This window comes from Pipistrellus hanaki (assembly GCF_964339955.1).
Source record: "Pipistrellus hanaki genome assembly, chromosome: 2".
Taxonomy (NCBI): Eukaryota; Metazoa; Chordata; class Mammalia; order Chiroptera; family Vespertilionidae; genus Pipistrellus; species Pipistrellus hanaki.
The window spans coordinates 11,066,055-11,082,604 of NC_140504.1; the positions used below are offsets into that span (position 1 = coordinate 11,066,055).

At 38.3% G+C, this 16,550-nt stretch overlaps 1 pseudogene across 1 annotated transcript; it reads right to left on the reverse strand.

The window, feature by feature from the left end:
- Nucleotides 1-13,860: 13,860 nt before the first annotated feature.
- LOC311618046 (RNA transcription, translation and transport factor protein-like) lies at nucleotides 13,861-14,636 on the reverse strand (annotated as a pseudogene). The gene has a single exon. The product of its transcript is annotated as an RNA transcription, translation and transport factor protein-like (transcript).
- Nucleotides 14,637-16,550: the final 1,914 nt, after the last annotated feature.

The following is a 16,550-nucleotide window of genomic DNA, read 5'->3' on the forward strand; positions in this document are numbered from 1 at the left end:
TTACTCAAATATCCCATCACAGAGACTTTCAGGATTACTCAAAATTACAACTCCCAGTTTTCTATATCCCTTCCATACTCATCCTCCACACCCCTGCCCCATCTCTAAAACACTGATCATCATCTGATACACTATGTATTTTATCTACCTTCCCACTACTGGAATGTATATTTCATAGACACGGGGTTTGTTTCGGACTATTCAATGCTTTATCCCCAGTGCCAAGGACACATGGATGGAACTCTGTTAAGTACTTTTTGAGTGAATGCCTTATGGAAGTAAGCTACTTGTACCATATAACAATGCAGTTTTTCAATGAATGTTATTTCAACATAATATTGTGAGGTAGGTAAGGTTGGCACTACAAGGCCCATCTGGCAGCTAAGGAAAATGAGTATAAAAAGATTGATAGTACTTTCTAAAATAGAACCTAATTTCAAATTCTTTAAATTTGTATATATATTAGATTCCTATTGCTCTTGTAACCAGTAAATCCAGTATAATCTCCCCAAATAAAGACCCTTAACTTTATAATATCTATAAGGTTCCTCTTGCCAAGTATGGTATCATATCTGTGTTTAGGGGGTGGGGAGATGAGAAAGTAGATGTCTTGAGAGGTATATCATTCTGTCTACAATACTAGAACAGTATCCAGTACTCTATATCATATCAGAACTGTGATCCTAATGTAAATTACATGTTTATTTTTCTCATTTTTTTTAAGTCTGTATCTTTAATACATAAAGTTACCTCAAAAGTTATGAATTTGTATCTCTTACTACAAATATTATTTTCCCTTACAAAGCACATTCCCTTGAAGTGTATAAGATAGTCAGTTGCCTATGTATTTTCTTCTAACAATTTAAAGTAATTATACAAATTAGTCATTGATTGAAGTAACAATTTCAGTCAAATGCTTTCCTTCACATCTCCTTCCCTCATACTCATTTAAGTAGGCTTTTATGTAGAGCTTCTAAACATTTCAATATATTTTATTTTCTCCAGCATCTTGAATTGACTGAACAAAAAACATTTTTGTAAGATAAATTACATGCTATTAATTGAAATTGATTAAAAAATAATCCATGGCAAACAAAGACAAAATATAGACTGATGCTATCCTTATATGAGGAGTGTATATCAATTACCGTATTTTCTGGCGTATAAGACAACTTTTGAAATGAAAAAAAGTCAACAGAAAATCGGGGGCAAATGAACAAAATTGCACAAAAATTACCTGCAGATCTTGATGGCAAAGTAAGTCTTTTCTTTGATATGTGGGGTAGTCTTATACAGCAAATATAGGCCTAAACCTATGTTTTAACTGTAAAATTAGGAGTAGTCTTATACACCGGAAAATACGGTATTCTATGTTTCACAAACACAGAGCAATGAACACAATTATGAGTAAAATACACACAGAAGGCTGACATTTATTGAATGTTTTCTAAGTGCCCAGCATGGCTCTAAATTTGACTATGTTCACTCATTTATATTATACTAAAGACTGAAAGCTGAATTCTTCAACCCCAAATTGTTATTGCCAATCAATTATTTTAAAAATGTATTGTTACATATTCACAATGTATCTCAATGATATTGTCCACTCCTGTACATTCTCATTTCATTCCTTCCCATTATTGCCAACCTCTAAATATTTAAAAGTTGCCTTTAATTTTCAGGTATTTCTTATTCAGGAAGGGAAGAAACTAGCCTTGAAGAGTCCTGTGATCTGCTGATTGTAACAAACATAATCAGTTTCAGGATTTTATAAGTGCAGACATCTATATTTTTTTTGGCTTAATACTTATTTGGAGATAAAGTATAAGCTCTATTATAAGTTTAAGCACTTAGAAATTTATTTTTGTGAAAATAGAAGATTTACTTTTTATTATGAATATTTTATATTTTTCTAAATTTACCTTCAACTATAGTGAAGATATGCTGAACATCACTGTGTCTATATATCTTCTGCCAAAATCCAAATAATTTTTATTAACGATTTTGAATTTTATGTGCTTTTAATCAGAAAATCAGTTGTTGAGAGAGTGTTACACAAGGGGCCATATTGAAGAAGAGGTGGAAAGAGAAGTTTGCTTAGAGATAATTAGAAACACTACACTTCATTTATTTCAATTAAACTTTCAGCAAAACATTTTGCTGATTCTGTGCATTTTTCACACAAATATATATTTATGGGTTTAATGGAAACTGACCTTTATTCTCTGAATTTGATTTGAAAATGTTTGAAAAAAACAATGGATTTGCACTTTGTTATATATTTTGTTATCTATACTATGGTAGTAATAGAGGAATATGCAAATTATCGGGGATGCCACCACAGTAACAGTAATGATCGAACAGCAGTCTGAGGCGACAAGGCTAGCAGAGAGGTTAGCGAAGGACGACCAAATGACTGAAAAGCAGGCTGCATGGGGCGACCAGGCAAGCAAGAGGGCAGTTGGGGGTGACCAGACCAGTGGAGTGGGGACATCTGGAGGCTACCAGGCTGGCAGGGAAGCAGTAGGGGGCAATCAGGCCAGCAGGAGGGACAGTAAAGGGCGACTAGACCAGCAGGAGTGGGGGACAGTTGGGGGCTACAAGGCTGGCAAGGAGGGCAGATGGGGATGACCAAGCCAGCAGGTAGAGGTGATTAGGGGTGATTAGGCTGGCAGGGGGGCAGTTTGGGGTGATTAGGCAGATAGGCAGGTGAGCAGTTAGGAGCCAGTGGTCTCAGATTGTGAGAGGGATGTCCAACTGAACTAGCAGTCAGACATTCTCTGAGGGGTCCCAGATTGGTGAGGATGCAGGCTGGGCTGAGGGGGGACCCCCCTGCCATGCACAAATGTCATGCACAGGGCCTCTAGTCAAATATAATCTAGCAATATAAACTATTTAGATTAAAAGTGAGTAACCAGTTAGCTTCCTCAATTATGCTCCTATAAATATTCTAAATAAACATTCAAAGCTATAAATGTTAAAAGTGGCAGACAATGGTACCACCAACACCTAGCCTCCTTTATTTCTAAAATGTGTTTTTATTAATTTCAGAAAAGAAGGGAGAAGGGGAGCTAGATAGAAACATCAGTGATGAGAGAGAATCATCTATTGGCTGCCTCCTGCACACTCCCTACTGGGGATTGACCTGCAACCTGAGCATATGCTCTGACTGGGAATCAAACTGGTGACTGTTTGATTCCTGGGGTGATGCTCAACTGCTGAGCCACATCCAGGTGGGTAATAGTAAAGGTATTTTTAACAGGACATACAAATGCCTATTTCAGACTGTAATTTCTATCAGAAGGGACATGTGCAGTTTCCGGGAAGTGCCTTTAGGAGGAAAAGGGTGTGCCATCTCTATCATAGATGTGGTCACAGAGCAAAATGAGTGAAGATGCTCTGAGAACCCAGAACTCCCATACAATCTCATCAAGGGGAATTCCCGGAATTCTGAGGCAGAGATTTCACATTCACATATGATATGTATTGGCAATGGCTCTGGAACAAAGGATGCTGGTTTCCTCTGTTTTCACTTTCCAAATGGGTATATCATGGTAATTATCATGACCTGGCTCTATTTCATATAAAAGAGGATTGAGTTTTATTCGGGTTAAAAAGCTGCTGGAGATGATTGCTTATCATGAGGACATTGTGGGATTTTACCTGCATATAGTAAGCAGAAGGGTCCTTGTGTTGCTTTTATTGGTTAGAGATGAGTGTATTATATTGTGGGAAGAAGGACCTACTTGACCGTACCAGTAAACGCTATGTTGTCTGCCTTTATTAGGCGTAACCTAATGGTCTATTTGGGTAATGGGATATAAGCAGAAATTATATGATCAAATTCTAGATAATTTTCTTAAAATGATATTAGTAACCTTGCCATTTCCTCTTTTCTTTTTCCCACTGGCTGGAACTGCCTTTCACATGTGGACAAAGACCTATGGTAATGAAGTAGAAGATGAAAAGAGGTCTGGTTGCCTCATCTGATCAAGCTATCATAAAAGCCCTAACTATTGGACTGGCAAAAAAATAAATGTTTTTAAGCCACTGTATTTGGAGGCCTTATAACTCTATAATAGATAAATAAGTCATAAACCCTTCTGAAGTTTCACTAAATTTGAAACTTTGCATGGTGATTCCACATTTTAAATAACAAATATTCTTTTCTGTTAATTGTTCCTGCATTCTAGCTGACTTGCTATAGTATAAGATGAATTATACCTCGCATATATCTGGCAGGCAGCATTCACTCAAGTTTTTGTTGAGTGAATTCATTTTAAAATTCCCCCATTATTTATTATTCATGATTCATTCTTTCCAAAGACAAGATTTGTGCCTGGAGAAAGTTTTGCAATCTCCATAGAGTTGCTAGAATTTTAATGCTATTTCAATGCCTTTATCAAAACAGAAACATATGAACCAAATTGGCCTTACAAAGTCAAGATGAAATTAGCTTTTGACAGAGCAATTTCAAAATAAATGACCCCAAATAGGCTCTTCCCTCTTTTGTGAGGACAGAGTTCTGCTGTTGTAAAAATGTGCTCCTGTGCTTGATAATGAGATCTCAGTGGTCTGCCTGTTCCTCCTGGAGCTTTGACCAGCATCCTGCTCAGAGCTTGGTTTGGAGCTCAGTTTCAGCGGCATGTCATTTCCCCCACCTGCATGGTAGCTTTCTGGAGGCAGAGCACCTCAGAAGCAGAAGTGAAGGTGTGCAGGAGCAAGGGCACGTTGGCCTAGCTCTGTGATGACCAGTTGACAGGGTAGGAACAGGCTTTATACACTAAGCATCCATTCGTTGACTCTTGTCTGTCATCTTACACTACTTTAGAGTATATTACATGACTTTTTTTTTTTTTTACTTCCTATGATCTTCTAGGAATTCTGAATTATATCTTAAGCCATTCTAAAATACAGGATAAGGTTGGTAGAAGTGAAACAATTAATATTATTCCCAGTTTGCCTTTGATAGCTGTATTTTTATTTTTTTAATTGGATTAGTTTACAATAACTTTGATAGAAATATATTTAGTTCTACATAGATGTAAGCTATAAAATATATTGGCAAGAGAGAAAGAAGCTGAGAGGTTAAAAAGGTGAAATTAAAACTAAAGGATAAGAATAGATTAAGTGTGATACATGCATTTATACAGAAGTTCCCCCTTGTATGCTATCATTATGTTCTGGGAAAGTCTTTATTTGACGGTGTATTGTATGCACCCAATATATACAGATCTGTTCTTTCAATTTATTTTCTCTCTATCCTTAAAGGAATATGATTTGTATTGAATGGTCTTTTATTCACTGATCCTTTTCTTTACTGAGTCCATTGTTTATTCCCTAAGAAAGTTGGTTCAATCATCTATCAACAGATAGAGGTGTGGGAGTTCACCTCAATGTCCTACTAAAATGGCTGTTTCAGGCAGGGATAGGTTGCAGCTATACTTGGTCCATCTTTGCTAATATCCTGAAAGTGTGGGTTTATGTGGGCCTTAGTGAGATTGACTCCTAAGTTCATAAGACTGGTAGATTTCTCGCTGCCTTTCAGGTCCAGCATTTCAGGACGCTGCCTTTCACCCCACATCCCTGAGGTATAGACCTCTGAGGGCCCTGCAGATCTTTGTCACTCTTGCCTGAAATTCCTACCTGCCCCAGAGATTCAGGCTTTTACAACAAAGCAGCCAGGATACAATGTGCAGTCTCGCAGAAACAAAATGAAAAGAAAATAGCTAAAGAGCTTTCATCTTTGAATAGAAATAAAAATAAGATTTAACTTAAAAATTGAATACAGATATTTGCCCAGTTTTTTTAAAATGTATTCTTAGGCATAAGTTAATCAAAACAAAAGGAACAGAAACAAAAGCTTGATAGCGTTTTTTTATTTATAAGGTTTATTTTTCTCATATCCCAGGCACTGATAAAAATATTGAGATTGGATCCCAGTTCTTCCAAACAGGGTCTGAGTAGATACCAGAATCCTGAAGGCAGATTAGAATTTAATACAGTTGACTCACTTCACAAATGATAACTTGAGGCTGACTTAAGCTCAGAGTCCAGCTGAGCCAGTAGAAAGATATGAGCAGGGACAGCCTTCTTAGTGTCTCTCTCTGACAGAAAAGGATTTCAAAAACCTTGCTTCCTTTTCTTCATGCAGACTTCCATTAATGGTCAAATATGTCAGTTGGATGGTGTACATGTAATACTCATTATAAACATTGTAAGTAGCTTCAATGATAGTCATAATTGTGCATATAATTATAAATTTATTTGTTTATTTTTAAAGATTTCATCTCTACCCTGAATGCCTCTTATGCTTTTATTCATAGCTGGTTCACCAAATGTCATCCTCCATTCATGCCTTTAATAAGTTTAGAAGAAGAAAACCTTAGAAAGTAAATATAGTTTGGTGAAATTATTATATTTATTGAATGATAATCACATTTACATGTCATTTATACAATAGTATCATATGAAAATTCTCATTTGTATTCAAATGCTGTCTGTTACACAGTTCTGTATACAATTACTTGAAACAAAAGCAACATGTAAGTCATACATTCTTCTTTACAACATGAGATATGCATTGTGAAAGCTAAGAGAAATAGTTGAAGCAATAGATGGCAGTATTGTTGCATTTTTTTATGATCGATATAGAGCTTTTGCTTGCTTTTATTCCTCACCCAACAACCTTCATTACTTTCTAAAGCTTTATAGGTTTTCTGAAATTTCTGCATGCAAGTGGAATGGTAGAACCAAATGTACTGAGTGTAAACTTTTGCTGCCCCAGGAGCCGAGATTGACACCAAAGGAGAAAAATAATATTCCATGCTGCATCCAATAAGTTTACTTGTGTAAGAAGTTTCTTTCAAGTGTACTGGTTATCAAAAAAAAAACAAACAAACCCTACAAAACTTTTTTTTTCCATAAAAAGATCAGACATCAATTGAAGTTAATAATTAAAGTAAGAAGTTCCCAATTTAATCTCATCAAATTTTTGTGAGGGCTTTCAGCTATAGGAATCCAATATTAAGGTGTCACACTTAAGTGGTATGTTATCAATGCTCCTTTTTATATCTTCAACATGATCTGACAGATTTCTGAAATGCCCATGAATAGCATTAATGAGGAGCAAGCTGAGCTTCCCTGTACACTTTATAACACAATCGTGACACTGTAAAGAGTCTTTCTTTTAAAAATATCTAAATTTGACCAGATAGCACAAAATGATCAAGATCAAAATTCTTTTCATGGCTCGACACTGCTTTTATTTTATTTTTGTCTCCAATTTCAATACCCAACCTGAGCAAATAATGACAGTTTATTTCTCTTAGTGTTAATTTTAAAACTCTGTGATTTTCAATAAACCTTTATGCAGACTACATAATTATCTCCTAAGAGAGCTAGCATAGTCACTGCAATTTCACTTGCTATTTGTGAACATCCAGACACAGTTTGACAGTCAAAGAGCCTCAGTCAAATAATAAGTAAATGGCAGAGATGACAAAGGACAAGTCTGAGAATCTGATCCAGGAACTTCATGTATCCTTGAGCAGTTTACAGTGAGGAAAATGAGTTAGTAGGTTGAAATTATTCCTCTTAAACTTACAAAAAAAACAAAAACAAAACCCCCCAAAACAGGTTAATTATTGCTTAAGAACACAGATGACATATAAAGAGATCCTTTTACTGTCTTGAAGCATGTTGTCATATGAAGTAGAAATAACACTTGGAAAACAGAAGACTATTTAATAATTTATTTGTATCCATAAAGTATTTCATGAATAGTGCTTGAAAATAGATTTATATGATAACTAGGGCCCTGTACACAAATTTGTGTACCTTGAACAGAACTGTGAGCCGCAAAGCTGCAGTGGGCACAGGGGCGAGTCTCAGCCCATCCTCCACGCCCCTGCCTGGCTCCTCCCCATGCAGCACCCAATCCCCAGTCTGCCATCAGCCCTGCTCCTGCTGCTTCTGTTCCCACACACTGATGGCACTGGTCCCACTCAGACCCACTGATGGCACAGAGAGATTGGGGCTGGCGCCAGTAGCGGCTGCTGCCCAGATCACCCCTCAGGGACAGGGGGAGGTGGAGAAGCCTTCAGGGGTGATCAGGGCTGGCAGCCTCCACTCGCACCTGCTGATGGCACCAAGCAATTCTGACCAGTGCTGGGCTCCAGCAGTGGGTGCAAAGGGCAGCTCTGGCTCTGACTCTAATGTGAGAGGTGGCTGCTGGCCCTGATCACCCCTCAGGAACAGGGGGAGGTGGAGAAGGCCAGAGGGGTGTTATTCCACCATTTGTTCTATTTGCATATTAGGGTTTTAAATATATGGATAACTTATAAACATTATTTAATTTTGTGAAAGTAAATTTTAAGAACTTATACAATTATCTATAATAACAAACGCATAATATGCTAATCAGACAGGACAAATGAACAACCTTCAGGTGTCCTTCAGGACATCCTTCCAGATGACCTTCCAGATGAAGCTGGGGCTGCGAGGGCCGAGCCCCTTGCACAAATTTCATGGATTGGGCCTCTAGTCTATTTGATACAACAAGAAAGAACCACTTGTGACAACATGGTTAAAAACAGAGGACATTATAGTAAGTGAAATAAGGCAGATAACAAAAGAAAAATATGTATGATCTCACTCATGTAGGAAATGTAAAACAATGTCAAAGCCATAAAAAGAGGTTAGAATGGTGGATTCCAGGCCTTGGGAATGGGGGAAATGGGAAGAAGCTATTTAAAAGGTACAAAATTTCAGTCATGAGATGAATAAGTTTTGAAGATCTAATGTATAGCATAGTGACTATAATTAATATGTATTGCATACCTAAAATTTGCTAAGAGATTACATCTTAAGCATTCTCATCACACACAAAAGAAAGTATACTATGTGAGGTGATGGGTGTGTTAATTGACTAAGTACTAGTAGACATTTCACAAACTGTACAGTCATCACAGTTTACATTTTGAATGTATACAGTTTTATTTGCCAATTATACCTCAATAAAGCTGCAAAAATAAATGCAAAGTCTTGTTGTTGTTGTTGTTTTTTTTTCAAAAAAGACCAAACTCCTTCAATTCAATAATAAAAGGCTAAGAACCTAATTTTTAAAATGGACAAAGGATTTTAATAGTAATTTCTTTAAATAAAATATACAAATTCCTAATAAGCACCTGAAAAGATGCTCAACATTATTAATCATCAAGGAATTGCAAATGAAAACTGCATGAAGACACAATTTCATAGCCACTAGCAGGGCTGTAATAAAAAAGACATATAATATCAAGTATTGGCAAGGATGTGGAACACATTGAGCCCTCATACATTATTTGTGTGAATGTAAAATGACTTCTTGTGTAAGCAGTTTGACATTTTGATAGCTATTTATCTTTACAGGCTGAATCACAGCCTGTTAGACTAGCTTCCTCCTTTGGAGTATTGGTCTTTGTTTCTAGCCAAAGGTGACTGGTGCCGTGGAGGGCACTAAGCTACACTGCAATGAGAGAACTCTTAGTTATGAGATACCATTGAAGTTGGGACCAAGAGAAAGACATAATGAATCTGCCAATGAAGCCTATTATGATTAACTACCTCCTCCCCCTGCTTAAATAAAGGCAGTATTCGTAGTAAAATTGCATCAGAGATCACATGCCTGGATGATTATGAAAAGCATGCTCAGAGCAGCTGGTCACCAAAAACATCTTTGAAAGTATGTATACATATTTGCCTTCTAGCAACATGTGCCATCACAAGTAGCACAAAATTGGTATGACAAAATTAACCTAAATTTTGTATGCTACTTTATTTTAAACCAGAGGCCTGATGGACAAAATTCATGCAAAAGTAGGCCTTCCTTCTCCCGGCTGCTGGCAATGGCTTCCCTCTGGCACCAGGAATCCTGGTTTTCCTCTGGCTGCCAACAGGCACCCGGGACCTGGGCTTCCCTCACAGCCCAGCTTTGTCTAAAAGGTCATCTGGAAGGACATCCAGTCTAATTAGCATATTATACTTTTTTATTATAGATTATTATTATAGATACTTGAACACTCAACTATTATGGATACAAATTCTGTGCAAGTAATACTGGGCACATTCAGATTTTTGTATTTTTTTTAAAAAATTAAAACAAATTTTTTAAAATATATATTTTATTGGTTTTATTTTTACAGAGAGGAAGGGACAGAGATAGAAACATCAACGAGAGTCATCAACAAGCTGCCTCTTGCACGCCCCCTACTGGGGATGTGCCTGCAACCAAGGTACATGCCCTTGACCAGAATGGAACCCGAGACCCTTCAGTCCACAGGCTGATGCTCTATCTACTGAGTCAAACTGGTTTCGGCACATTCAGATTTTTTTAGATTTGTTTTTCAACTAATTATGTACTTAAAGTCATCATGAGGTTAAAATACAGATACACATTTGGGATATTTATAAACACACAGTGCCCTCATTCCACAGTGAATTCACTTACTTTTCTTATTAACATTTGTAGTTGAAAAAACCTGGACTATTAATCACAACATTATTAAGTAATTTGTCCAAGGTCACACAGTGAGCTATTGGTTTTGGTTGATAACGTGGACTTGAAGGCAGATTACTTGGGTTCAAATATCATACCTCTTGATATAATTTCATTTTGCATTTAATAAATATAATTAAAATATTTTTTATAAATTATTATCACTTATTACTTTCCCATACAGAACTATTACCACAATGACTTTATTCTTCCCATAGCCAGCTAAAGAATAGCCAAGATTAAAAACAACTTTCTCCTGAGGTATCTGTTTCTTTCCAGGCAGTCAAAGCCCTGTACTGCAGGTTCCAGGAGTATATAGAGTTCTGAATCACACTGAAGCTTTCATAAGCCAGTGGTTAAAATGACAGACAGATGTTCCACACAGCTAGTCACCCACAAGAGGGAAACTGGCACTGATTGGATTAGGAGTAGAAAGACTAATGCATTGTAGTCCTTAAGGGTTAGAAGACAAATAGATCTCTCAACTCTGCAAGCCAGCACAACGAGCAATCCAAAAGCATTATTTGTGCGAGGTAGTTTGTAGAATCTGTTCCATTTGTCACAGAACTAGTGGTTGAGGCTCAGGAAAATGGAAGTTATGGTTCAGGTCTCAGAGCAATACCCTGGGTTTAAAGGTGAGTCACATCCCCTCCAAACCTCAGCAGCAGCAGTATCCCAATTATTAATTCTTCAAGCTGCAGTGTGGTTTGAAAGGAGTTAGGCATGGCTCCTTAAAGATATGGGGAAATATGAAATTCTACAAGCATATAATAAGCAATATTGCACACAAATTATGTTGATCCCTGTGAAATTTGACGTAGTTATACTTTAATCTGCAACGTGAGGCAAGTCTTTGTTTCTGGATAGAGAGTTTCTCAAAAGATAATTTTGAAACATTAAAAAAGAAGTTAAAAAAATACAATGAAAGAATCACTGCAACTATCGAGTTTTTATGGCCATTGAAATGCTTCAGCAGTTAGAGGAAAGTCATTTGAAAAGTAAAGTACCATTGACATTGATGTACAATGCAAAATATGTACCATACTGATATATTGTTCATCAGTTTATTTTGTTCACAAGGTTCTGCATATGAGTGTGATCATGTGATACTTGTCTTTGTCAGACTGGCTTATTTTGCTTAGCATAATATGGTCCAGAGACATAGGAGAGTGGAATAGATTTTGAATCTCAGAGGGAAGGTGGGAGTGAGTGGGTGGTGTGTGGGAAGAGATTAATGAAATAATTTTTATACATATATGCACAACCCATGGACACAGATAATCGTATAGTGAAGGCCTGGGGCAGGTGCAGGCTAGAAGGGGGCAATGGTGGGAAAAAGGCTCGGTAAAAAGGATACATATGTAACACTTTCAACAATAAAGATTTAAAAATTGTATCATACACGTTTTTGCACACTGACAGTGCAAAAATCTGGAGACAGAGCATATTTGATTTTGTCAATCCTTAAATTTCTATAATAATTAAAAAATAACCAGATGACCTTGGAAGAAGCAACATCTATAACACTAACATTGAGTACATATGAATCAATCTGAAGATGAACACTACCTCCTAATATATAGGTAAGAAATATTCAAGTATGTTACTATTTTCATATCAAATTGTTTCTCTAAGTGATGAGACAAATGAAGTAGATTCACTGTTAAGAAGCAAATATATGCCAGCATAATAACATGTGGCAAGCACAAATCTAGGCACTGGACATAGCCAATTTCTGATCTTATGTATCTTACATTGAAGTGGAAGAGACAGGGAATCAATAGCAGACTACGCTCAATGTCATAAGCAGACTCTTAGGTAGCGTACTGGAGGAAGGTCTCTGAGAAGGCGAGTGTGGATCTATGACAAGGACTGTTCTCACAAAGGATTTCATGGATGGCCTTGCAAGGAGGTCAAGGCTTTGAAGACAGGAGGAGGGAAGGACAGCATCAGAGAAAGGGCTAGGAGGTCTGAATCACAAAGCAGAATGAACACAGTTAAGAAATTAACTTTTATAAGAAGTTTTGTGTAACAGTGTTAACTAGAGGCCTGGTGCACAACATTCATGGGTATGGGCCTAAGCCAACAGTTGGAAATCTCTTTCACAGTTAAGAACCCCTGGCTCCTTTCTGTCTTTCTGCTCACTGCTCCTTACCACTGCTGAGAAACTTGTACTTCTTCCTCTGTGGTCACACAACTGTCACATGCCAGGCAGTCACCCAGAAATATCTTGGCTTCAACCAACTTATGGAATTCTTTCTTCTTTCTGTTCTCCTGAGCTGAACTCCAGATGTTGACTGTGGAATTCTCTTGGTCATTTTCCCCCCAAAAAACATTACAAAGTTTGTATGAATATAATATATAAAGATGCAGCCTCCTTTGTAGAAACAGGGAAGGAGTGGGTGGTTAAGTTAGGCTCACAAAGTTGCAGCAAGCACCAGCTGTGGGGAGAACCAAGGGGCACTGGAGCCAAGGCCCTAGGGCCGTTGCTGGGGAAGTAGGCATCCCCTTTGAGTGCCACGTTCTGAGGCTGAACTAATTGGTCAAGCTGAGGCAGAGGTGAGTGGCCACATAAGCCATCTTTGGTGCGGTTTACCCTTTCCCACCCCAGCTCTGTGGTAAAATCCCAGAGCCCTGGATTCCAAAGGTCCCATCCAGAGCAGAGGCACTGGAAGGGGTAAGAGGAAGTGGGTAGGGCAGTGTGAAGACATTGGGAATCTTCAGAGGGGAGGGCACCCTCCTCCATCCCTGCCTGTGGCTTTGGCTCCCCTGCTCACCCCTGAGCACCACACATGAATTGGGGAGGGTTCAGTGAAACATCTCAGTTCCTGGCCCCCACAGGCCTCCCTTCCATCTAGTCCTCTTTAGGCCCAGCCTGTTTTGTTTCCATCTCTCCATTTCCAGTCTCTGTCTCTCCTTGTTTTTCTTTTTTTTTTTCTCTTTTCCAAACTTTATTAAAGAAAAAACAAACAAACAAACAAACAAAACAATGGCCCTAACCAGTTTGGCTCAGTGGATAGAGCGTTGGCCTATGGATTGAAAGGTCCCAGGTTTGATTCTGGTCTAGAGCACGTACCTTGGTTGCGGGCACATCACCAGTAGGAGGTGTGCAGGAGGCAGCTGATTGATTTCTCTCTCTCACTGATGTTTCTAACTCTCTATCCCTCCCACTTCCTTCCTGTAAAAAAAAAAAATCAATAAAATATATTTTAAAAAAAGAAAAGAAAAACAATGATGGTAAATCTCTAAAACATAGTCAATTTTCTGGGATTCTTCCCTTGAAAAAGTGATGTTTAATTTTGAAACACATGCCATGGTGTTGTGCATGGTTCCCAACTGTACTAAATAGGTGAGAGGCTGAAATCCTAAAAGGCTCATCCTCCAACTTTCCCCAGTCTGTGGTCTGTCTTTGGATCAGCAATAATTGCCTGAACAGCTACTATGGCTTCATTAATTTTTGTCTGTGGCTCTCTGAGCTCTTCTATTCGCAGCAATTGTAGAATTTGAGCAGCTTCATTAAGAACTGCATCTCCTGTGTCAAAACCAAGAATAAGCTTGTCTGAAGCAACAGGTAACCCCTCTTTTGCTTGATTTGCTTTAGCAACTGCATCTTGTGTCAGGTGTTCCTGGTCCAAAATGCAAATTGCCTTAAGCATTACCAGGTAATCATGACGTTGAATCTGAAGGTTAGCCAAAGCCATTACACCATCTTTAAAATCAGGATTATTAACATCCAAATTGATCAATGGCTCTGCATTTTTAGCTGCATTGTCAGCATTTTTTTGTATTATCAGATACTGAGTCCTTATGTTTTTCAGCGTTATCTCCATATTAAAGTCTAACAGCTAAACCAAGAGTCAATTGCTTCTTGTCGATCTTGAATCTTGAAAGGACAGCTAACATCAGTGAGATACTTTTCAAAGAACATGGGCCAGTCACTGCTGTGGATGTTTCTTAAATGACCTCTGTCTTTAATCTTGAGGTGTCTGATTTTCTGGTCTTCAAGCCAAACAATAAAGTTTCTAAATTCTGTTTCATCTTTGCAGTTGAAACTGGCACGGTTGTGGTAGTCAAGGGCTGACAGCTTGTGACAGAACATGGTCCTGGTTTCCGCGCTCTGTCCCCTGGACTTTGGCTTGGAGAAAACAGCTGGCAGCGAGAGCTCTCTTTGTTTTTCTCAGCAGTCCTCCAGGCCTGCCTGCCTCCTTCTCTTCCTCCCTCCTTGTCTCCCTCTTTCTCTTCCCACTGGGAAGGGCAGGGCCAGTGGGGGCAGCTCCACCCTCTACCTGCCCTGGAGCCTCATTCTGAGAGAGGCTCTGAGAGCAAACTGGGAGGGAGGGAAAGAAAGGGAGAAAATGGTGTGAGCTGATGGGCTTGAAGGACTGACTGCTACTGCCAGTGCTCTGAGGGCGGGCATTTGACCGCAGGATCTTCCCACAGGCCTCACCAGAAACAGCTCCAGGAGGGTGCCTCAGGGCCAGTGGGACAGATGGAAGTGGGGGTGTGGACTTCTGTGAATGGCATCAAGTGGAACCTGTAACCTGCAGGCCAAGCTGAATAACTTGCAGGTCACTAGGAGCACACACAGCCACGTAGGCCATGGGGGGGGGGGGGAGGGGTGAGGTATAGGCCACCCTCTGCGGGGCCCTGCCTCTCTCTCTTCCTGCTGCCACAAGTCCCATCCCACCATGGCCTGCTTCGTGCATAGCCTGGCATTCGGTTTAGCCTTCGGTCATTGTGGATGTGACTGACCTTGGGTTCTTATATATATTAGGATTTCTTTCTCAAAAAAAAAATGTGTTATGTCTCTGAATTATGATTTAAGCTTATTTTCCCCAATATCACATAAGGCAATAATTTAATACTTTATACAAAACCTAACTGCACTCTGAACAATTTACAGCGTGGAGATTAGACTGTTTATCTTTATAAATGGACACCCATTCCCAAGAGTTGTATGAGTAGTCAGTTGTTTTTTCCCCCCTGTATTAGTGAGGTTAGCCGTGTTAAAGTTATTTGGTTATACAGAGTAAAAAACAGAACAAAACAAAAGTAAAAGTCAAAAGTAACAATCAGATAACTACCTTCAAGTAATATGGAAAAGCATGGTTATGGTCATACCTGATTTTCTTACTGAATCATGTTGTCCAAGTAACAGTTTTACTGTACATTGACAAGATTGTCTTGAATTATTTTTGGGTCTTTAACAATAAAAGACTTTCTTACTTCCACATTTTCTCTTTTAGGTCTAGAAGCAGCGGCCATTTTTTTATTTTTTATTTATTTTTTTTCATTCTGAAAAGTCCCAAAATTTAGTAATCTGTTAGCACTTATTTTAACAACATGTAATCCTAAATCATTAAGATTCAAAATTTCTTGCTCTCATGTGTTCCACAATTTGTTTCTTGATAATTCTTTTCACTGCCCTTTTGGCCAACTCAATCTACACATCACTGAAGTGTTAATACTGCTCAGGAGTTTTCTCTCACCTCCATCTGCCTAGAGAACTCTGCTTGTAAGCTGCTGTCCTCATCTTTGAGTCTGGAAATATATTTTGGGGTCTGCCCTCCTAAAACAGCCTTCCTGTGAATATTTTCTAGTGACTTCTTCCAAACTCAAAGGTAGACAGGAGATGTCAAAATGTTAGTCACCATTTTACTTAATGTCTTTAAACTCAAGGATATCCTTTATTAAGGACTGATAGCATCCATGATAGCTGCAGTTTCTAAAAGGAAAAATAAATGTCCATTAATATTGTTTATACTGCGAATTATTTTGTAGAGAATAATTTTTATATATTTTGGTGGCAAAGTACCAACTTAAAATATGTAAAACACGTAAAAACCACATAAAACTATATCAAAGAACAGAATGGATGAAACCATAAAGCTGCCATATAAAGCAGAATAACATTGGGAGGCTCTTGTTGAATCAAGATAGGATGGTCGCTTTCTCAATAACTTTCTCAGTAGGAGTCCCCAAATTCCAAAGAAAACATGCAGTCATTTTGAAA